This window comes from Mustela lutreola, chromosome 8 (assembly GCF_030435805.1).
Source record: "Mustela lutreola isolate mMusLut2 chromosome 8, mMusLut2.pri, whole genome shotgun sequence".
In the NCBI taxonomy this organism is placed as follows: domain Eukaryota; kingdom Metazoa; phylum Chordata; class Mammalia; order Carnivora; family Mustelidae; genus Mustela; species Mustela lutreola.
This window is the reverse complement of record NC_081297.1, coordinates 109,723,165-109,747,954: the sequence shown is the minus strand read 5'-3', so window position 1 is coordinate 109,747,954 and position 24,790 is coordinate 109,723,165. Positions and strand designations below refer to the sequence as shown.

Genomic DNA, 24,790 nt, shown 5'->3' with positions numbered 1-24,790 from the left:
TTGGTCTAAGGGCTCAGTCCCACAGACTGTCCTTCTCCAACTTCAGATTCTAGTTGGAAGTCCAGGTTGTCACCTGTGCTTCTGACCAACCAGCTCTAGATTGAGGGTTCCAATGACACCCCCCGGCCTTTGGTTTAATTAATTTACAGGAGTGGCTCATTAATTATTGAGAACTCAGGGAAACATTTTACTCACTAGATTGATGGCTTATTATAAGAGGATATAATTCAGGTATGAGTTGGAAGAAATGCATAGGGCAAGGTATAGAGGAAGGGCATGAAGCTTCCATACACTGGAGAGCACCACTCTCCCTGAATCTCCACATGTTGATCAACCCTGGAAGGTCTCTGAACCCTATCCTTTTGGGTATTTATGGAAGCTTCATTACATAAGCAACTGATGAAAACATTGGCCACAGGTGACTGAACTCAACCTCTAGCTTTTCTCCCCTCCTAGGAGGTCAGTGGGGAGTGGGGGAGATTGAAAGTTTCAACCCTCTAATGAAATGGTTGACTCCACTGGAAACTAGCCCCCATTCTTTGGTTACATAGCAGCTTTCCAAGTGTCACCTCATTAACATAACAAAAGATATTTTATTTGTTCTCAACATTCAGGAAATTGCAAGGATGTTAGGAGCTCTGTGCTAGAAATGTAAATGAAGACCAAATATGTATTTGTTATTATAAATCACAATATTATATTTATCTATTAAACTAGTTATAATAAAAGACCAAAAAATGGACATAAGACAAAAAAAACCCAGTATTTTTCATTTAATCCTCCCACTCCCAACCCAAAGCAGGAAGTAATGTCTTCCTCTTTTGCTCTTTCATAGCACTTTATCTGTATTTCTCTTGACAAACCTAATACATTCCTCTTGCCTTGTTTTGTAGTTATTTACTTATTTATTCCTTAAAAGATTTATTTATTTATTTATTTATTTATTTGGAAGAGACAGCACAAGCAGGGGGAAGGGGTAGAGAGAGAGAGGGAAGCAAAAGTCTGATGTAGGACTTGATTCCAGGTCCCTGGGATCATGACCTGAGCTAAAGGCAGACACTTAACTGACTGAGCCACCCAGGCACCCCTGTAGTTATTTATTTATCTTAAAAAGTAAAATAATGTTTTATCTTTCCTACTGCTGTTACTTCTTTTAAGGAAAAAGATCCCATCTAATTATTTCTCTGTAGTGCTTTCCATTTGGTATGAACACAATAAAAAGGACCGATTTAAACTCTTATTTTTTATTTTAGCTACAAATGTTTCTAAAAACATTGAACTGAATGAAAACATTTTCTTTTAGCACTGCCAAAATATCCATTCATCCAAAAACTAAAACAACAATAAAAATTAATAAGTGAGTAGCAGTGATAAACAAACCATTATAGTGCCAAGAGCTGAAGTACATTTATGAATAAAGAATGAAATTCAGATTAGATACAGTCACTAACTCAGCTTAGAACTAAGTTAAAAGCAGCTGGACATTTAAAAGATAGAAAAGAAACTGACATTTAAAGTTTTTAGTTGGAGAGATGAGGAAAAAATTCCAGGCATAGAAAACAACATTGAGGCAAGAGATTATGCCTCAAGCAATAGACATTTAGGAAAAACAAAAATTGGAACTCCTGGCTGGCTCAGTCATTAAGCGTCTGCCTTAAGCTCAGGTCATGATCCCAGGGTCCTGGGATTGAGCCCTGCATTGGGCTCCCTGCTCAGCAGAGAGCCTACTTCTTCCTCACCCTCTGCCTGCCACTTTGCCTGCCACTCTGCCTACTTGTGCTCTCTCTCTGTCAAATGAAAAAATAAAATCTTTAAAAAAAAAAAAAGAAAGAAAAGAAAAAGAAAAATCTCAAAGAGATAAGAGATTTTTCATTCATCGTCAGTCCTTCACCAATAGCCACTAAATAGCTTTTGCTGGATAAAATCAAAATGCAATTAGAAAAACATAGGGTTTATTTTTGATAAGCAAAAAATCTGCTAAAGGACCTTCAATCCAAATGGGAAATCTTCCATTCCACTAAGTCCTCACTTTTCCATATTTTTTGCATACCCACATATTTAATTGACTAGGAGATCTCTGGTTTCACATAACATATGAACTAGAATCACAGGTTTTCCCACACTCATTACATTGATATTTTGCTCCTGTATGGTTTCCATAATTAAGACCTGATATTTACTGATTTTTCCACTCTCCTCATAAGAATGTGGTTACTGTGATTTGAACCAATAAAGAATGAGTAAAAAAGTAAGCATTTTATAAGGGGGTATGTTTGCCAGGATATACATATGTAATTACATGGGTTTCTTGGGTCCTTTGATGTCTTGTTTATCACTGTGATGGTTGTGTCCTAGAACCAGTCACTCCTATGTAGAAGTCTACAAGAACTCATGATCATACTAAACAGAAATCTAATACAGGACTACGGAGAGGCTTTAAAATCTCTTCTTCTCAGCCACTGAAGTCTCTCCCAAGGACATAGAGCTTGATGACTAAAGTGCAGTCTGATGTCAGCCTCCACTTGCAACTTGCCAGGCTTGGTGCCCTTGTGCACGATGCAGCTGGTATACCCATCTACCAGATCCTTGCAAATATATGGCCTAGAAAGCCTTGGACCTTCATCCACCTCTCCACTTAACTTAGTCAGTCAAATCATTACTGAACATGCTCAAGGAGGAAAGGCTTTGTAAAAATCAACCTCTCCCAAATTAATAAAAAATGGAGGGGCGGTATGGGGGAAATGGGCATTGCCGATACAATACAGACAGAGATTATCATTAAGACACACTGTACAATAAGTATTTCTGGTCCACAATTCCTATGATCTTTGTGATATTCTGGTCTTCCATGCTAACCCTAGATTAGATTCTATGGTATAGAACTTTAAAAATCAAAATCAAAACAATAAAAAAAATGACATCTGGGAGTTGACTGAAGATAATGAAGACCTCAAAAATAATTTTGGCACATTAGGTGCCAAAAATGGAATTCTTTTTGGACTGACCTGCACTGACCTAAGACACAGAACCCAAGCTTCTGATCTTCCTGCAACCAATGTCCACAAGCCACTTTACCTAGTAAGGTACACACTGCTGTAGTAATCATGACACAAGACTCTACAACACAAAGAAATTTTGAAGAAACTTATCACATAGGCAGTGCTGGAAACTTTTCCTCCCTGCTGATAGCTACATGTTTGTGCACAAACTTGAAAGAATATCTAGTATTGGTACCTTCTTGGCGTACCTTTGATTACAGGATACCACCTCCAGGGGAAATTTTTATGTTAGAAGAACTACCCAATTCGAATTTTCAAATTTGCCAAATCATGCAAACAACTGAAGAGGACCTCTGGTTGCTCTGCATATAAAAGTAAGTATAAAGGAATCTTCTGGTAAAGGAATCAGTTGAAAATTATAAACTATTGGGGCACCTGACTGGCTCAGTCAGTAGAGCATGCAACTGTTGAGTTCACGCCCCACACTGGACATGGAGCCTACTTAAAACAAAACAAAACAAAAAAAATTAACAAGTAGTCCATAAAGGATAAATATAAATTCTTGGGTCTTTGCATTCAGACCCAGGAAATCTCTAGGTATGGGGCCCAGGATCTGTATATTTAAGATGTACCCTGGCGATTCTAATATAGGCAGACTGTGAGAACCACCAAGCAGATAAAAGTAAAACAGGAACCATACGTACTTCCTAGGTCACTATGAAAATTAATTAAGATTACATATGCCTAAGAAGTAGAAGCTACTCTCTTAAGGGCAGCCATTATTATTAGTGTTATTTTGTCTGCCTTGACTATTTCACAAAATGGGAAGATATTGGTCAATACTAGTATTTCATTGTTTTCATCTCCTATGCTGCATTTTCCAAATTTATCTTCCAGTTTACTATTTTTCGCTGTCATATGTAATCTGCTAGTGAACTCATCCATTGAGTTTTCACTGTAACAATTATAAATGTCTACTTTGTTCTTTTTAAAATAATTTTATAGTCTTATTTCTTGCTTAATTTTGCAATTGTTTTCTTATTTCTTTAAAAATTTTATATAGGCTTTGCATTTTTTTAAAAGATTTTATTTATTTGACAGAGATCACAAGTAGGCAGAGAGGCAGGTAGAGAGAGAGGGGGGGGGAAGCAGGCTCCCTGTTGAGCAGAGAGCTCAATGTGGGGCTCAATCCCAGGACCCTGAGATCATGACCTGAGCTGAAGGCAGAGGCTTTAACCCACCCAGGCACCCCTGGTTTTGCATTCTATGTCCAATATTCAATATATGTATAGTGCTTGGGTCTACTGTGTTTGTTGTTTCAGCTGACTCATGTGGTGTATGAATTTGGGATTTGAGCTTTATTATGAGCTAATATTAAGAGCATATATTGGGGGGATGCTTTCTTCCAAGAGGATTTGTGATGTTTTTCTGGGATCCAAAAATGTCATTGACTTGGCACCATACAAGTTCCCTTTTGGGATCTCAGTTCAGCCTAAAAGTCTCTGCCTCACTTCCCCTACCTTGCTGCTAGTCCAGAGCTCCTCTTCTGCAGTGCCAACGTTGGCATTTACTTTTAGGAAATCTATCTGTCCTTCTGTATTTGGGGGTTGCCAGTCTTATTTTGGTCCATGGTCTTTTTCTCCTTCTTAATGCTTATCAGATCAGCAAGGTCTATTTTTCATGTGGGATCTAGAGTTGTTTTACAAAGAAAAACTCATTCACAATAAGTGAATTTCTTCATTTGATTCAAGACACGTAGCACTACCCAACATCATATAATAAAATTCCTTGTTTATGATTTTATGGCCAATTTCCCTACCAGGATGCAAGCTTCCTAAGAACAGGGACTTTGATTCACCGCTGTATTGCCAGTGACAGGAACACAGTGCTTAGTTCATAACACACCCTGGAGTTTAACAACTATTTCTTGAATGTTGAAATGAATTAATGAATAAATGAGTGAATTCCATCAGTAAGTTCATCATTATCAGGTATCCCATTGGGCTCTCTAATACAAAGATGTATCTGGCAAAGTTTTTTCCCTTGAGATACTAAAGTAGTAAGGTAGAAAGAGGAGGTTAAAAAGGAGATAAAAGTGGTAAATTTAATAAATAAAGTACACACACATATACATGTATATATGTATAAATAATGCCATATTGGAGCTATCTGTCTCCCAGGCCAGAGTCAGTAGCTTTTAACCTCATCATTCAAGCCATGCATAGAGGAAGCAGTAGGATTAATTTTATGCTGTAGAAAGACTTTTGTGGAATATGGTAGATGAATTAGGGCAAGCAAGATTGGAGACAGAGAAAGAAGATAAAAGATTACTGTAGTTCAAGCTTTATTCAAAAAACATATTCTGAGTGTGTATGATAAGCCTGGCCTCATTCTATGTCCGAGGAAACGTTTGTGACAAGATGGGTAAGGTCCTTGCCCTCAGAGAGCATATATTCTAATTGACTAAAATAAAGAAGTAAATAGATTAACACATAAAATAATTTCACTCAGTAGTAGTGCTGTAAAGAAAGTAGAACAAGGTTATCAGAAATAGGGCCATTGGTGGGCTCTGGTGGCAGCGCCCCAGAGAAGGACTGTCTGAGGAGGCAGCATAGGAACAGAGACCTGAATGACAAGAAGGAGGCCCCCACAGGCAAGTCAGAGGGACAGAAGTTTTCAGTTAAGGGGAATGGCAAGTGTGACCCTATGTTTCATACTTCAAGAATCAGTAAGTAGACCACTGTGCCTGGCACTGAATAAGTAATGACAGTATTTGTTGAGTTTGAAGAAGCAAGCAGAGGCCAGACAAGCCAGCTCATTATAGCTGTGGTAGAAGTCTGGATGCCACTCAAAGTGCAGTTGCAAACAGCGGCCAAGTCCAAGGCAGGAGTGGGGGAGTGTAATATGACAAGTTTGTTTTTTGTTTTTTTTTTTTAGATTTTTTTAATTTATTTGACAGACAGAGATCAAAAGTAGGCAGAGAGGCAGGCAGAGAGAGAGGAGGAAGCAGGCTCCCCACTGAGCAGAGAGCCCGATGCGGGGCTCGATCCCAGGACCCTGAGATCACGACCTGAGCCGAAGGCAGCGGCCTAACCCACTGAGCCACCCAGGCGCCCCTAATATGACAAGTTTTTAAAAGTTCACTCATGTGATTACTCTCTGAAAAGTGGGCAGCAAAAGTCCAGAAAGAGGTGGTATAAACTGCTGGATTGGGCAAGATACGAAAAGTCCCTGAGTTCAAGCTCTCTCCATACTCACCTACCTCTCCTTCTTCTATTAGGACTTCTACAGCTTGTTTATCACACGATCCCTGACCCACGCCAGCCCCGGTATGCAGTGGAGGTGAAAGGGCATTTCCAAACGGTGCTTGAGTGAACAAATGGCTGCCTGAGGATCTTGTGCTTACACCGCCTCACCCAGTAAACTCAATTGCTGGAAGGATAATGTTAAGCCGTGGGTTCAGTCACAATGCAGATCAGTTTAATTTGGGGCTGTGTCATAGTCACAAATCATTAGTTACACTGTAATTATGCCAATTGTGGTAACATCATCTATTTGTTTTACAAGTGCCTTTTGCTGTAGTGAAGTCTGGATAATTCTATATATATAATCCAGTACAAATCTGTCACCCACTTGAAATTAATTGGAAAGAGATATGTGCTGTGTTTTATTTGTCAGTAGCATTATCATCACATACAAAAAAAGGTAACATATGTTGAGGCAGTTTTTACTGCTACTAAGTATGAAGCTTTAGAGATGATTCCATTTAGAATTACCCGTGGAATATTCTGTTTCTATAAGGCAAACTAGTCTCAAATTTTTTAAAGCACACTTCCAGGAAATAAATACTCCTCCAGAGCAGTGGGAGTATAGAATTTTGGTTAAGAATATGGCTTTGGAACCAAACATACGAGAGTTTGAGTCCCAACATTGCTACTCATTAACTGGGTGATTGTGGGTAAGGTATCTCCTCAACTCTGATTTTTTTGGAAAATACGACCCATGCCCAGAGTTGTTGTAAGGATCAAATGAAATGCTATTATTCTTTTAGGCGTCTCAGCATCCAAATTCTATGTCGTAAAAGTTCTTATTTATGAGTTTGGGTGGAACAAAGATCGTCTTACCCTGTAAGTGTTTCAAGTGCTCACACTTTTGTTTGCTGGGTTTCCTTAAAGGGAGGCCAGAAGCAGGTGTCCTTGTGCTTCTTCCTGCAGCGCTAAGGAAGTGCTGATGCAGGCATCCTGGCAGAGGAGGGAAGGACTGGAGGAGGCACAGCTGCAGGCCCGTTGTGGCAGTGGTGGCTCCTAGTCAGGGCTCTGAGGCAGACATGACAGTGGCATGGGTCGCTTAAAACTGCTTCCAGTGCAGAAGTGACATCATTACCAATGCTACCATTTCATGCTTTGTGACAGTGACAGCAGTTTCCTCTATCAGCCCAGTTTTGTGTTTGTCGTCACTCTTGGAAATTCAGCTGAGAGCCTGTTTCTCCAGGTTTTCAGGCAGTTCTATGAGCCACTGATCACCACTGATTATACTCTTAATGGTGTAACAAGCCTGTTAGCTTTGGTTGCTGGCTACCAAGAAATTTGGTTATTTAGTTGTACCCCTAGACTCAGCACAATGACCAGTTGAGAGTCCTCCCTAAATGTGTCTATGAGTAACAGTTATTAACAACAATTTTATGTTTTAGTGCTTTTGCTCCATACTTAAGAGCTATATTTGTTTTTTAAAGATTTTATTTATTTACTTGACAGACAGAGATCACAAGTAGGCAGAGAGGCAGGCAGAGAGAAAGAGGGGGAAGCAGGCTCCCTGCTGAGCAGAGAGCCCAAGGCAGGGCTCCATCCCAGGACCCTGAGATCATGACCTGAGCTGAAGGCAGAGGTCCAACACACTGAGCCACCCAGACATCCCTTAAGAGCTATATTTAATATTGCCTTTGTTGGTATGTCTTTTTTAAACAATCTATTTATATTCTGAATTACATTTTATTTAATCTAAGACTTTTTACTAGACTATAAGCTTCTTGAAGGTAAAGACTGTCTTGTTCACAAATGGATTTTATTTTCCAGCATAGTGCTTGGCACAGGTGGATCCTTAGTAAATATTTGTGAAGGAGGTACATTGTGAGCTAATGGATGAAATAGAAGTGTCATCTCACAGGTATGTGACTAGTGGCTTGGGCAGACTTCTAAGTTGGCATTATCTCAGTGAGGTGGTTTGCTCCAGTATAGGTCCTCAGCTCTACAGACCTAGGAACTCAACGTTGGGCCTTAGCTAAAGTTGATTATTGTCCTGGTGGTAGACTCAGACTAAACAAACTCTTAAGAGTCTGCTGTATAAATGAAATTTATGTCCTCCAAAAAATATAGCTTTTGGGTCATCTGGAATTCTGCTCATTCATTCATTTAATGAATTATATTTACTATGTATTAGGTATTGCTATATCTTTGTATAAACAGTGAACAAAACAGACAAGATCATTATTGTCATGCAATGTGTACAAACTATGTCAACAAATCTATAAATGCAGATAACCATAGCTCTTATAAAAATATATATAGCAGGATAAAAGGATGAAAATTGTTAGGAAGGAGTGTGTACTATTTGAAATTAGATAATCAGGGAAGGCATCCCTCAAGAGGGATGTTTAAACTGAAACCTGAATTAAGTGAGGGAAGAAAATACCAGAAAGGGGAAACATTACATTTAAAGGCTCTGAGGCAGGAATAATCCTGAAGGTGTTTGAGGAATAAAAAGTAGGCCAGTAGTAGGCAGCCTCTAAGATGGCTTTCAGTGATTTCTGGCTACTGGTATTTATGCTCTTATGAAATTCCCTCCCCTTGAATGTGGGCTGGATGTAGTAACTAGCTTCGAATGAATAAAATGTGGCAGAGGTGATGGAATGTCACTGCCGATGTTCCATTGCAAAAAGACAGTGGCTTTGGTCTTGGGTGGTTTTTGTTGTCTTATTTTTGCACTGAGCAGAAAAGTTAACAGGGTGGGCCCGAGACAGCTATCCTAAAGATATCCTTAGAAAGTTTGGCCTTTGGCTAGCATCTGGGAACTTGGTTGGTAAACAGTTCCCCACACGGCTATAAAACTTTCCCTGACTGATAAGGATGACTCACGGTGACTAGACTGATTATGCAAACAATAGGCTATGCTGAACACCTGCTTTCCACCTGGGAGTCTAGAATTTCAGTACACATTAGACAGAGAGTACCTATATGAGCAGCCCCCCAATCAAATCTTCAGGTGCTAAGTCTTCCATGGGCTTTCCTGGGCAGAAATATTGTACACACATTGCTACATTTTCTTTGCTGGGAGAAGTGTGTGATCTGTGTGAGCCCTTATTTGAGGGTGAGAGCATGAGGATTCCTGCAAATAGATTCCTCCAGACTCTTCTTTATGACTCAAACATGTATCTTTACTCCATTGCTTTGGTAAATTTTAGTCACAGCTACATGGTAAGTTCCCTGAGTGCTTCTTAGCTCATCTCTGAATGTGGAGGTGGTCTTGGGGACCTCCCACACCCTGGCTCTGATGAAGCAAGCAAACAAAACCAAAAAACCACTTTCATGGGACTATAACTACTTTTGATTTGGGGGGTGGGGTGGTATTTTCTTTTCTTTTCTAAAGATTATTTATTTATTTGACACAGAGAGAGAGAGAAAGAGATTACAAGTAGGCAGAGAAGTAGGCAGAGAGAGACGGGGAAGCAGGCTTCCCCACTGAGCAGAGAGCCTGATGCGGGGCTCGATCCCAGGACCCTGAGATCATGACCTGAGCCAAAAGCAGAGGCTTTAACCCACTGAGCCATCCAGGTGCCCCTGTTTTTTGTATTTTCTATCAGTTATATTTTCTACTTTTGGCTAAAGATATTTGTCTGAATCTTAGATTCTGACCAACACACTAACATTCTTGATTCAAATATAATTAAAGATTTAAATGAAATTTAATTGAAATGTAAATTTTAAAATCTTGATCTATAATGCTTTATATTAAAAACTCTGTGCCTTTTTGAAATGGAGATGAAGATAATTAATTTTGCTTTTCCTCTCCTGTCAGTTTGGGGCTAGAACAGAAGCGGAAAGTGCTGCCTGTGTTCCTAGGACCAGAGGGAATTTACACTCATACTGAAAAAGAAACAAAGATGGGCAGTTCAAAAGCATTAAATCATACATCATTCATTCATTCATTCATTCAACAGATGTACTGAGTATATTCAAGGTCAGGGGCTCTTCTTGGTTTTGGGGTACAGCTCTGCAGAGCTTTCTTTGCATGGGCTATGTGTGTGTCAGATAATTAATAAATATCAGGTCATAATAAGTGCTATTATTAAAATAAAACAAGATGATGTGATTAGAAGGTGGGACTGGAAGGGTAGAAGATGGCCACTTTGGGTTGAGTCGTCTTTCACATACCAGATTGACTTCAGAAGAAGACTGATCTATGGTGTTTTAAATATTTTAACATTAATTGCCAATTTTTAATATTTGGGATATTTCACATTAAATCTAAATTTTTGCTTTCTCTTGAAAAATCAGAAGATATAATCATGCTGGGTGGGTATTTCTGCATGACAATAGTAACCCTTTCAATGGGAAACATCTTTCCTCTTCTTCATAATTCCCCCTTTCCTACCAGAGCTGCTGCTCTCATTGGCAATACCTGCTTACTTCTAAATTCTGAAGAATTTTCAAAAGCTAGGCCAGTAAAAGAACAGGGGCAAGGATATTGTATGAAGTGGATCCAAAGCATCTAGAAAGCCATGAGTAAAACAGCAGTGGGGGGCGCCTGGGTGGCTCAGTGGGTTAAGCCGCTGCCTTTGGCTCAGGTCATGATCTCAAGGTCCTGGGATCGAGCCCCGCATCGGGCTCTCTGCTTGGCAGGGAGCCTGCTTCCTCCTCTCTCTTTCTGCCTGCCTCTCTGCCTACTTGTGATCTCTCTCTGTCAAATAAATAAATAAAATCTTAAAAAAAAAAAAATAGCAGTGGGGAGAAGGCCTAGACACCTACATATGTGGCCATCTGAGGTCACTTTTTTGCCTGGTCCCTCTATGGGCTGGTTTTTTTTTTTTTTAAGTATGAAGAATAGACCAGAGAGTTTAATAAGAAGGAAAAAAGAATGAACTAGTGGTCAGGGTCTGCTGCTATATGGCTATAGAATTTTACATGACCTCATGATTATAATATGATTATAAGTTTTCCTAAAAATGGGAAAAATAGATATTTAACCACTATTTTTTCCACTCAGAATTCCCGTTTTTTAGGCTTTCTCAAATGTTATATGTCATTGGAATGGCAATAGGCATCTTGAGAATCCAGCTAAGGAAAGCTGAGTTGGAAATGGACCACTTTAACTACAATTTGGAAAGTCGTTTTTGAATGTTTCAGCAAAACTATCCAAAAATGATAGACTTCTGATATAAAAATATACAAAGTTATCTTCTTTTGTCAGCTTTATAATGATGAAAGAGCTGATAAAAAGTCATACAAATTTAATGCGATATGAAACAAAGGGGGTAAAGAAGATCAACGAAACCAGTGGAAATGATTCTGACATCGAGAGGCAATCAGCAACAAGAACTTTTTGAGCCTAACAAAGACAATAACTTGTTAATGAAAAAGAAGAAAAAAAGAAGACTCTTGGATTGTTTGATACTCTGTTAAGAGAAGTTGATCACATGGAGAAAGGTTGACATTTCTCACTTATTTGATATGTCTGTGGTTCTTACTGCCTGTCAGTTTCAAATCACCCTTTTTTTCTGCTCTTTGAAAAATGGATGTAGGCCCTACAATGGGTTTTCTTTCCTAGCTCGCACTGAGGCTAGAGGGTAGTCAGTAGATGGTGCTGGAGACACAATGCAGGAGGAAAAAATGAGTTTTGCCTCTGAATTCTGGCGTGCTTTGGCCGGTTCCTGCCGCACACAAGACTCCTCACAGCTTCTCCAGCCCCAGATTCCTGCAGTGCATGGTTTCTCCAGCATCTATTCCTACAACGCTTGAAGCTTCTCCAGCACCCAACTCCTGCTGTGCGCCGTAGCCCGAGGCGTCCCCTCGAAAGCCGCTTCCCAACACTCGGTAAGCGGATATCCAGCTAGTTCCACTAGGGGGCACCACAGCAACTTCTCTGCTGTTCAGGGAGTCACAGACAATGCACCTCAACCTTGACTGAGGGTGAGGGCGCTTGGCATGCTTTCTATCTAAGCCCTGAAAGTAGTACTTGCCTCTATTATTTGCTATTTCTATATTCCATATTCTTTTTAATGTCTTTTTATTAAACCTTTCATATCAAATTACCGTGTGTTTTTTCTCTCCTGGTTGGACCCAGACTGATAAAACATGAAATGTTGATATCTATGAAAATAACACAAAACTCATTTTACACAACTACAATGAGAACATTGGTGATAAAGTAGTTAATAGCTGTCTATTTTTTTTAAGTTTTCCTGTGGGTTTGTTTGTTTGTTTGTTTGTTTTTAAGATTTGAGAGAGACTGTGAGCAAGCAGGGGGAGGAGTGGAGAGAGAGAGCGAGAAACAGAGGAAGACCCAAACTATCTGCAGAGCAAAGATCCCAAGGGGCAGTGGGGGGATCATGACCTGAGCCAGAAAGCTGATGCTGAACTAACTGAGCCACCCAGGCACTCCAGCTATCATCAATTTAAAGAGTATAAAATGGGTGGCTCAGTGGGTTAAGCCTTTGCCTTCGGCTCAGGTCATGATCCCTAGGTCCTGGGATCAGCCCTGCATGGGACTCCCTGCTCAATAGGGAGCCTGCATCTCCCTTTCCTGCTCCCCCTGCTTGTGCTCTCTCTCTCTCTCTCTCTGTCAAATAAATAAAATCTTTAAAAAAAGCAAAAACAAAACCAAAAAACCTTAAATGCCCTGAGAAGCTTGCAGTTGATACATGAAAGAGGTTTTTTCCAAATTGGACAATCCTAAAATTGTACAAAATCTTACTAATAAGGATTATGAAACTGGAAAAAAAAAAAAAAAAAACCTTTTCTAAACTATAACAAAAACAAACTTTGGTCAGCCATGTTGGAGAAAAGATCAAATTACCTTTTGATTCTCTCCAATTGAAAGATGGCTCAGTCGGTTGAGCTTCTAACTCTTGGTTTCTGCTCAAGTCTCAATCTGGGGGTCCTGGGATTGAACCCCGGGTCGGCCTTTGCACTCAGCATGGAGTCTGCTTGCCCCTCTTCCTCTGCTCTTCCCCCTGCTCTCTCTGTCTCTCTCTCTCTATCTCTCTCTCACAAATAAATAGAATCTTTTTTTAAAAAAAGAAAATATTATGACATTATCATTTGGAGAGGTGATTAAGAAGTATGTAGTCAAAAAAGTTGGAAAGAATAACAAGTATGTCAAGCAGATGGTTAATAAGAATACTTTGATTTTTTTGAATTTTGTAGTATTTGTGGTATTTATCAACTTTTTAAAATTATAATATATTGGGTTAGTTTTCTCATTAAAAGTAGCTATTTGCTTGTATACCTTGTTTCATTCATACTTGTGCACTCTTCTTCTTAAAGAAGATCCCCTAGTTGTATAAGGTTTTCCACTAGCCTGGATTTGGTCCAACTAACTCTCCTTTCCTCATCTGTGTACTGAAAAGGTTTGTTTGGATAAGAGTCCTCCAGGAGATGCTTATCCCTACCCTCTTGAGATATTGTATTAATAGGTGATTCGTACCTAAGAATAGCATGATACAGGAGAAAAAGTTGATGAGTTTAAGTTCTCAAATTCTAAAATCCTACTGGCTTATTCTCTGTAGAAATGTTCTCACCAAATACACAGGAGGACAAAAGAAAAAGAAGAAATTTCCCCAGGGTATTGAGGAGGTTCAATTTCTGCCCACATGTTAAGCGCAGGAGGGACAGGGCTGTGCCGTGTGATAGTATGTTGAGACCACCATCCTCCTCCTCTCACCCCACAAGAAACAGAAAAAAACTTTAAATGTCTGACCATGTAGACTTTTCTGCTGTCTGAAACCTGAGAGATCAGAAAATATCATTATCAAAAAGATAAAACTTGTATTTCCGCAATGAATAATAAAGCTACAGATAAGCAAAATAGAAATACTCTCAGGGAATGTAACCTATTAATTCAAATTCACACCAAATTGTCAAATGGCTGCAATTATATCCTTTTGTCTAGTTTTTTAAAACTTTATTGAGAAATAATTGACAAATATAATTGTATATATTTGAAGAATGTGATGATTAGATATACATACACTCTTGCAGAATGGTTACCGAAGGTCTAGATAATCCCCTCACATAAAGTATTTAATTTTGTGTATGTGGTAAAAATGCTTAAGATGTACTCTCAGCCACTTTCAAGTTTACAGTACCCTATTAGCTATAATCACCATGCTGTGTATTGTATTCTACAAACTTGTACCTTTGACCTTTATCACCTCATCTCTCTTTCCCTGGAGCCCCTGGCAACCAACATTCTATTCAGTTTCTAGGAAATTAGCTTTAATTGGTTGAGGAAAGGAAAATGAGACAAAGATTGAAGTAAAAAGGGGCAGTAAGTCCACTGGAGATGAGCCATCTCCACCACCAAGTTCTGTCTGAAGCCTGGTTGGAGAAGCTGGCTAAAGTATAGGGAATATTTTTAATAAGAAAAATACGCATAAAATTCATTGTGGACAGAAATAGTCATAAATATGCAAAGGGTAAAAGAAATTCATCTGGAAATGCTCATTGCCAGCTCTCTAAGAAACATGAGATGGAAGATTATAATGAGCTTGCCACAAAGCTTCCCTGACTTGAAGATGTGACTTTTCTGAGTTCTTTCATATTTAATTGTATCTACGGTAGTATTTCAGGGGATCTTATTACTCTTTATTCCTTATTTCTACTTATAAGGAGGTAAACTGGCTGCATTTTCTTTTTAGGAGAATGCATGTTTTGTCTTTTTGTCATTTTTAAGAAAAGACATGTATTGTAATGCTTGTCCCTTCTTATATTTGACAAGTGTTTTTATATGGACAGTAGATCTCTATGGGGAAATGTCTAATAATGGGAAATCGAGTCTACATCTCATATTTTTATAATTATAGAAAGATTCCAACTTATCACATGTGAATCTTCTCCTGCAACTATATTTTGAGAGAAGTTGCATGTAAGTGATAAAACAGAAGGGCCAATATTTCATTTTATGTTTATCTGACTGTATCATTTTATAGCTGGGGAGAGCTGAAGCAATCATCCGCTGTAAGTGCAAGGTAGTTGAGGCCCACAAAGTTAAATCATTAGTAGCAAAGCTGAAACTGGGCTTTATATTAATATATGCTTAGTCCAGGGGTCTTTTCACCACATCGAGTTACTTCCTGTAATTGCCTCATTATACAAATGAGAATAATAACCAGATATTACAAATGATTTAATGACTTTCACAATAGAAATGTTTAAAGGTTGTTCTTTAGAAAGAAGCAAATGATCCCACAAGGAGTGTCTGAGATGCAAGACAAATGGCAAGCAAAGAAACTGGTAAACATCTAGAAATATATAGACACTGTCTGTGAAAAACAAATATTATCTAATTTGTAGAGGTTTTTTAAAAGGGTAAAATAATGGAAAAAATATCCTTAAATTCAGGAGGGAAGTGATCGGAGTTATGGTGTTCTAAGGTTCTTCCCAAATCATAATCATACTACAATGACTAAAAGCAGGAAATTCACACTGATATAATACTATAATTCACAGACTTTATTTAGTTTTTACTGATTGTGTCGCTAACGTACTTTTCTAGTCCAGGATCACACGTTATATGGGTAGGCTTGTGACTGCTTCAACCAAGAGAGTAAACAGAAGTGATGCTATGTGACAAGGGGGAGAAACATAGATCCCACCTCTCAATGGTAAGTGTTTAAAGAATCTACACCTCTGTTTTTAAACTATCCCAAAGAAAAAAGACCTAAGAATTGCTAAGACACTCCTGAAAAAAGAAAAACAAACTGGGGAAATTTTGTTGTATCAGAGATCAAGATTATTATAAAACCATTAATTAAGACAATATGATACTGATATAGGAATAGACAACAAATGAATAAAATGAAGAACCTAGAAGGAGAACCCACATATGTAATGTTCCTGACATATTACATGGGTGATATTGTAGGTCAGTGGGAAAAGGACAAGATATTCAATGAGTAATGCTCAGACATTTGGTGATCCAAATGGAAAAAAATGTTATTAGATCATACTACACTTATAAGTCAATTACTAATTAAAAACTGAGGAGTGAAGGGCAAAATCTTATAGGTTTAAGGCATTGGATAATAATATTATAATGGTCAGGGTCTGTGGGTGGCTCAGTGGGTTAAAGCCTCTGCCTTTGGCTTGGGTCATGATCCCAAGGTCCTGCGATTGAGCCCCGCATCGCGCACTCTGATCAGCAGGGAACCTGCTTCCTCTTCTTTCTTTGCTTGCCTCTCTGCCTACTTGTGATCTCTATCCGTCAAATAAATAAATAAAATCTTTAAAAATATATATTATAATGGCATCTCAGTTCCTATGTCTTCATCAGAGGTCCATCTTCATTCTTGTTCCTAGGTTTTCATAAGTCATCCCTAAACTCCTACAATAAACCCTACCAACTTTTTTGGTTTTGCTTCAGCTAACTGTCCATGGTTTCTGCACCCTACACAAAGTGTTTAAGTTAAGCTGGTAGAAAGGAGAGGCCAAATGTTCATCTGCTACTTACTTCATGCCCAACATATATTGTCTCATTTAATTTTCACAAACAAACCAATGAGATAGTCACTGATTATCCCCCATTTTATGATGGACACCTACAGAGGCATAGAGAAATTAAGGCCTAAGTAAGGTCAAAGGGTTAATAATAAGTAGTTAAACCAGGATTTTAATCTGGATATTCTGGCTCCAATCCTTAACAAAGGAACTAGAATTTGAATTCTTGTACTGTCTGGCTCCAAAGATCATATTCTTAACCTCTATGCTGTGCTGTGAAAACCAGAATATCAAAACAACTCTCTTTGCATTACTGTGTTGTGACCAGGCCAATCCCAACTCCTGGTGTCCTACAGAGCTTCACAGAAAGGAGCACTCTTCTAGTACAGACTTGATAAGCACTTTTTAGGGAAACACTGTAGTACCAAATAACTGCTCCCCACAGGAACTTCCAGTTCTGGGACCAGACTTTACCTCTGTTATGCATACATTTCGGCCCTTAATTTCCAGCACCATTTTGTCTTGTCTTCTTCCTCCACCCCCAAGCACCAATGGTAAAGTTCACTGCAGACAGCAAGGAGACACAATGTGCTTCATCTGTGTGTAGCCTCTCCCACTACAAAGGGATGGATAGCTTTAGGTCTCCAGAAGTCACAACTAAGTGCCCTTAAGCACATTTAGTTCAAGAAAATCAGTAATGGTTGAACTTCAGCTCCAAGTCCAGCACTGTGCTAGGTGTGGCCCACAAGATTTTGTACCATCTGGATTTTGCAGATCCCATAAAAATAAGACTTTCTTTTCATCTGTCACCTTCAGAGGCTTTGGTTTTTTTTTTTTTTTTTTAAAGATTTTATTTATTTATTTGACAGACAGAGATCACAAGTAGGTAGAGAGGCAGGCAGAGAGAGAGAGAGGAGGAAGCAGGCTCCCCGCTGAGCAGAGAGCCCGATGTGGGACTCGATCCCAGGACCCTGAGATCATGACCTGAGCTGAAGGCAGAGGCTTAACCCACTGAGCCACCCAGGTGCCCAGAGGCTTTGGTTTTTAAAAGGGCCACCACAGGCTTAGCTCATGATCTTGTACCCTACAGTTGGTTTGGGCTGTCATAAGAAGCTGTCACTGAGAGCAAACTAAGTTAGTTTTGTTTTATTTCTCAATGATAAATTAGGGATACCTGGGTGGCTCAGTTGGTTAAGCATCTGCCTTTAGCTCACATCATGATCCCAGGGTCCTGGAATCATGTCCGTAGCAGGCTCCCTGCTCACCAGGGAGCTCCCTGCTCACCCTCTGCCTGCTGCTCCCCCTGCTTGTGTGTGCTCTCTCTCTCTCTCTCTCTCTGACAAACAAATAAATAAAATCTTTAAAAGTAAAAAATGAGACAGCATTTCAAATATGGTAAAGATTCTAAATATGAACTAGTAGTTTCTAGAAATCGTTTTGTATTTCTTTCTCTTTCTCTTTCCTTTCTTCCTTCCTTTTTTCTTTCCCTTTCTTTCCTTCCTTTCTTCCTTCTTAATCAGCAAAAGCCTCTCTGAATTACTACAACTAGAAATGATCTCTTTCTCTAGCCACTATAGTATGTAGATACTTGAAATATGCTCATGTTCTTTTATTGAATAAATAGCTGTACACTTCTCTCACCTACCTACCAGATCAAATGCAGTGGTAATGAGTTCTGCGGGAGCATAATCTTCAAAAGTGGCTCCTTTACAACAGAATTTTAAAGGTAAAATATTGATAAGACAAAGGGATCACTTCTGTGCCATTCTTGCATTCCCCACCACACTTCAACAATACCTTGGCCATAATGGACCACTTCATGAAATAGGTCATCACAGACTTAGAGCAGATATGTTGAGAAATAGTTACCATATGGAGCTGAGTGGCATAGCCGAGCGTGTTTAATCCCTGCACCTGGGCTACTTTAAAATGAGGGAAAGTGGTATTAACAAAAAATATCCAAAATTTAGAAATAAGTTAAAGGAAAAGGAGCATGTTCTTCCAATATTAAACATTTTCACAAAGCCATGCAAGGATTACTTAAGTACCAATCCTTGACTCACTATCTAGCACTTATTTTAAAAACCCAGATTTTATGAAGTCACGTCTTAACTTACAGAGTTTTTTTCCTCTGGGACAGATGTAAACGATTTCTGTCTAGTGGAAGAATTATCCCAAACTTATGGTTTTATTGCTTTGTAGGTATTAACCAGTTTTATAGCTAACCCAACAATCTTATTCTAATATATGTTTTTCAATGTCTTTAAATACCCATTTACTTAAGTGGTCTTTGAATCAGCTTTCCCATTTTACTGCTTCCTTCATTAATGACTGAACAAATCTCTGACACATGCCCATACTATGTATGAGAGGCATGGTTTTAAATTTTTGAAAAGTGTACTTTGCCCAAGCAAACTACAGAGATGGAAGCCTTGTTTTCTGGTAAGAATACTGAATCTGGGGAATACAGCTTGGACTCTCATTATTTCCTACCCAAATCACAGGTCTCCATGTTGAAGCAAGTGCAACCTGCTCAAGATGGCCAAGAAGTCCCACCAACCTAGAAGAATTCATGTAAGTCAGCAGTGCATCTAGGAGGAGAGCAAAGGTACCAAGCAGTGGAATTAGCAGCACTCTACACTCTTCAGAGTAGGGTGCAGGAGAGAGGGATGAACCAAAGCGGAAAAGGAAGCAGAAAAAAAAAAAAAATGGAGAAGAAGGAGAAAGAAAACAAAGTCGGGAAACAAGGCCTAGGAATGGTGCAAATGACGGGATTTCAAGCTCCTTAGAGAGAATTTTGAAAAACCCTGGACATGGACATAATAAGACTCAATAAGAGTACATCTCTAGTTAACTTAGGTGAGCCAACAAAAATAAGGAGAGGCATAAAAGAAGGGGATTTCACAAATATGACTGCAGTTAAAGAAATGCCAGAAATGTGTTATTAGTTGAACACACATTCAAATGATTTGTTAATCCAGATATAACTTTATCCACACCATGTACACTCAGTATTAATCTTTTTGAGGACTCATTCTCCCTCCCCCCAGCAATTCAAAAATAGTTCAAAATACTTAGGAAAATTATGTTATCAAAACAAAGCAAAACCTGAATCAGAGTGAATCATAGCAGTTATCTAGTCACTAAACCGATGCTAGACAAGGACCATGATGAGTTTTCTTGCCTGCAGGGAAGGGAGGGAAGAAAGCAGAAGGCGTCAGAAGATGAGGCAGGCGCTGAACTTGTTTCTCCCCAGCACATTCTCCCAAACTGGTGAAAACCAGTCCAGTTTTAATGTGACAAAAATCACTGCTTCTCAGACCATGATGAAAAAAATGTTGGAGGGAACAGTGTAAACACCAGGAAAGAAAAGAGCCCAAGGGAAGAGCCTTCGTTATGATGTTCACCCCCACATGTCTGCACAAGCTATGCTCCCTCTGATGACAGATCCTTAGTAAGTCTTGGCTTACTAGTGGGTAAAAAGGGAAAGTGTATATAAAAGAACTGATGCTCCAAAAGAAATGTTCAACTGGCTTAAAAAAAAAAAAAAAAGACTACCCCTCCCCCACCAAAAAAACTGAACAGTATTTCAAAGGTGTTATTCAATGCACTTAAATCAGTAAAGGGATAGAAATCAAACCTAGGCAAGACCTTTGTCTACAAAAGAATGCCCCTGGTATCACTGAATTCAATACTCAGATAATAAAATTTCCATTTGATAAACATTTTTCTATATAAGAGGCAGCTCTAATTCTATTTGAGGAATATAGATTGTTGATGAGATTCAGAGACCATTATCTCTTCTCCTTATTTAAAGGATTCAGATTCCCCCATCTTATAAAGCATCCAGTACAGTCTTTTATAATCCTCAGAATAATCCTCAGGATAATCCTCAGGGGGGTTAAGGGGTGGGGAGAGCATGGCCTCTGAACAGGTAGAATTGATTTTATTATTCTTTGTTGTCATGATGGGAATTATGTGTTCAGCTCCAAATGCTGAATTCACGAAAACAATGTTTTTCTCCCTCACTAGGAATAAGACAAACTATTAAATCATTATTTCCTTTCCAGCTAAGGGTCCTTGTTGTCCTGACCAACTAAATGAACCATGCAGTATCTACTTGGAAAAAATGTGGGGCAGAAGTGTGAGTGGTTAAATGTCACAGAAACTGGGCTCTAAAAGCTCACAGCTGAATGCATAGTCACTGTTTGCAATTCACTGCTGGCATCTGTTGCCATTCTGCCCAATGTTAAGGGGCTACCCCTGGGAGTTAGCTGATGCTTTCTGAATAACTCACTTCTAAAATCACCCAAGAAGTGAAGCAATATTTATTTGTCAGCATGAATTATGATGCTGGCAAAAGTCATGAATCCATGTTGTTAAGCCTATGCGGATTTACTCTAGCTTTGCATCACTCAGATTAACATCAGGGATAAAAGGGCAAGCTACTGTCAAGGGCCAGATACGAAGAGCTTTGGCCAGAATTAAAGACAAAAGGTGCCTGGGTGGCTCAGTGGGTAGAGCATGTGACTCTTGATCTTAGGGTCATGTGTTCAAGCCTCATGTTGGATGTAGAGATTACTAAAAAAAATAAAAATAAAAATAAATAAAAAAAGAAAAGGAAAAAAGGCAATAGGTAATCATCTCTGTGGAGAGGTGCCTTGGTCAGCACCATTTATCCAAAGGGTCCATTCACATGAAAAAGAAGGGTTTTTGAAATCCCACAGGTTCCTTGCCTCCTGACTTTAGTTGGCTCACCTAAGTGAATTGTTTGTTTTCTCATATTGTGCTTGGACTTTTTCATCCAATGATGTAGACTTTGCTTCCTTTTTTTTTTTTTTTTTTTGTTTTGTTTTCTCACCTAATACAGGAGAGGCTCTTAATTTCCCCTTCCTGCCTAACAGGCATGGTCCACATCTCATATCCTTCTCTTTTGCAAAATGACATTTGGCCAAGGGAAAACACATCAGGAGCTATTTCTTAAATCTTTATTGCACTGAGTATTTAAATCTTTATTGCACAGCTCTAGATGACTGTTCTGTGTCCAAACAGCAAAGAGATGGGCTTAAGAGTTTCCAATGAAATTTGCTATTTACAGCCAGGTTGGGGGAGGAGTTGTGGCTCACAGTCAATGTCAGGAAATAGGGAGTGTAATTTAATCTGTGCCTCCTCCTTCCTTAACATGCTGCTGGGTGGTGTCCCACTTTGAACTCAAATGGAATTCAGACATTTTAGGGCTCTTCTAGTGAGCAACAAGGATGGAGCTTCAAGAATTTGCAAGAGGAGGAGCCCTCTGGAGAGAATCATTCCCAGAGAAAAGGAATAGACATCACAGCTGTAGAAAGGGAGGAGCTATTCCAAGTACTACATGGTGTCCTCAACCCAGTCTCGCCCATCGGATTGGGCACCAAAGACTCACATTCCACCTAGGGAAAGGCTAGTAGAGAAAACACTCTAAGTAGGGCGCCTGGGTGGCTCAGTGGGTTAAGCCGCTGCCTGCCTCTCCATCTACTTGTGATTTCTCTCTGTCAAATAAATAAATAAAATCTTTAAAAAAAGAAAAAAAGAAAACACTCTAAGTAAAAACTATTTGTTCACAAAAATTTGGTGAGACAGCAGGACTGTATGGGACATCTTTAAAAGGAGAGCCAATTTCCACACACTGTTGACACCTACAGGGCTTCACTGTATTAGAAGCATCAAGTGTGAGGAATCTATACTGCCTAGCAGGCATAGCCAGTGGAGGTGAGGGCAGGGTCTCACAGATGGGCTCCCTCTAGAGGAGCTTGACATGCTCAATAGAGGTGAGAGGAGGAAAGAAAATGGCTGTTTCTGTAATTTAAGTGACCAGCATTGTTTGAAGAGATACATGGGGGACCTTCATAAATACTTAGTTTGAGAGGATCCCTTACAGAACACTGAGATCTTGTAATAGCAGGTGGGAGCAAGAAACTAGGGGGCCAGATGATTCTTTTCCTAAGTGTGGTTTTACTTTGCAGGGAATAACCAAGTGAACAGACTCTTAACTGTTTTTCTTTCAAAGGACAGATGGAGATCCATGTTGCTCAGGCCTAACTCCTGACGTGCTTTGGCACCAGGAGCTAAAAACTGGAATGTGCTGCTTGCTTCTGGGGTGCTGCTGACCCACTGAAGATGTCACTGAGAACATTGCCACTGAGAACAACTGGTAATTTTAGCTCTCCGCTGAAGGAATTAATCTACACTTATTAGTTATGGAGTACTGTTGAAAAATTCTTTTAACATTTAATTTCTTTAGCTCTCTATATGTTTATTCCTTTGAGAAACTTGGTTCATCTTTGGTGTTCATTGAGAGCGTCTTCTAAGAGCTCATATCTGGATCAATTCTCATGTTTGTCTTCTATTGTATTTTGTGTATTTTATATTGAAAGCATTGGTTTATATTCCTGTCTTTCTTGGTGCAGCTATAGACTATTCATGGAACTTACAGGGACAGGGATTGTATCAGACATTTTAATTATTTGAACTGAACTCTTTGTAGCCTTCATCATTGTCAGAGCAAGCTCTGTCCCCCAAAAAACTCATCAAGTTTTTCTGTGAATGTCCTACAACATGGCTAAGACTGGTAATTATCTCCAAACAATACTTCCTGTTCTTTTAAGAGTAACAAAAATCTTAGGTGGGCATAAAACAATATAGTAAATACATTTCTCAGATTCTATTGTAGCTAGATGAGGTCTTGCAATGAAGTTTTGGCACTGTATTGTGAGCAAAGTGTGGACTCTCCCTCCCAGTTTGTGCCGGGAAAGAGAAGGAGAATACTTTCTTACCTCCACATTTTGCATTTTACTATTTGGATGAGGGATATAGTGATGAACTATCTCCACCCTTAAAGACAAAGACCCTCCTCTAGACATGATAGAAAAAACAGCTAAGAGGATTCTGGGACCTGACAACACAGTTATCATAATAGTCCTGGACTGCTCACTCCTAAACTATGTATAATATGAGGGAAAAATAAACTCCTATCTCATTCAGATCACTGAATAACCACTTTGGTGTGTGGTATACATTAAAATATTTATTCCATGGAGCCAGCTAGTGTTCTTATTTGTCATACCTTACAAATGCTCTTGGCACAAAACAAGAAGTTTAATATCTAAATAATCCCACTGGGGCGCCTGGGTGGCACAGTTGGTTAAGTGTCTGACTCTTCATCTCAGCTCAGGTTGTGATCTCAGGGTGGTGAGATTGAGCCCTGTGTAGTGCTCCATGCTCAACAGAGTCTGCTTGGGATTCTCTCACTCTCCCTCTGACCCCTCCCACTTGTGCTCTCTCTCTCTCTCAAATAAATAATTTTTTTTTAATGACCATATTAAGTCAGTAGATGATATGTGAAATTGTCAGGATCACTTTTATAAACTATCAAATTTTAAGATTTAAATCTTATAATTGTGAAGTGAGAGAAAAACCTCTCCTTTTAACATTTCCACAGGCTATTTGTCTACCACATAAATATTCATTGGTCCAGCTCCAAAGAGGTGGAAGTGAAATGTTCTAGTTCCTGTCCTTTTATTGCCCTCAGGCCACTCAAGTATGGTTGCCTTCTTACTTTCAACTTGCTTATTCTGAAACTCACAGATCACATGCTGAACTCTGACCAACTGTAATGAGAAACAAACTTTAGTTTTTGTCATAGTCAACTCTTTCACTCCTTTCTCATTACTTTATGCTCCTCTTTCACTCCTTAACCTTCTATCATCCACCCTTCAATTATTTCCCATTACCCACGCCTCCATTTCCTTGTTCCAGGAAAACTTGCTCACAGTATCCCTAAGAGATTTTATAGCCCCAACCAATTCTGAGATCCCCGTGCTTATCCAAGATACTTTCCATGTACTGGTAGTTCCACTTGTAGGTCCTCTACAGCCTGGCCACAGTGCCAGCTATGTAGGGTGGGGCAGAGTGGTTGGTCCCTGAAGGACAAGGAGGATCTTATCCTGAAGTAATAAACATTCATGAAACTGAGGGACATGTTTGATAGAAAGTCCTTTAGAGAGAGCAGAAAGTCAAAGGCCTAAAGCATTTGAGGTGACATCATAA

At 39.2% G+C, this 24,790-nt stretch overlaps 1 long non-coding RNA gene across 1 annotated transcript in view; it reads left to right on the top strand.

The window, feature by feature from the left end:
* The window catches only part of LOC131839200 (uncharacterized), an 81,034-nt gene extending 57,230 nt beyond the window's left edge, over positions 1-23,804 (top strand). The window contains exons 2-5 of the long non-coding RNA XR_009356852.1: positions 15,768-15,876; positions 18,361-18,434; positions 19,213-19,282; positions 22,757-23,804. This is a non-coding gene — a long non-coding RNA (uncharacterized LOC131839200). The remainder of the gene's footprint in view (positions 1-15,767; positions 15,877-18,360; positions 18,435-19,212; positions 19,283-22,756) is intronic.
* Positions 23,805-24,790: the final 986 nt, after the last annotated feature.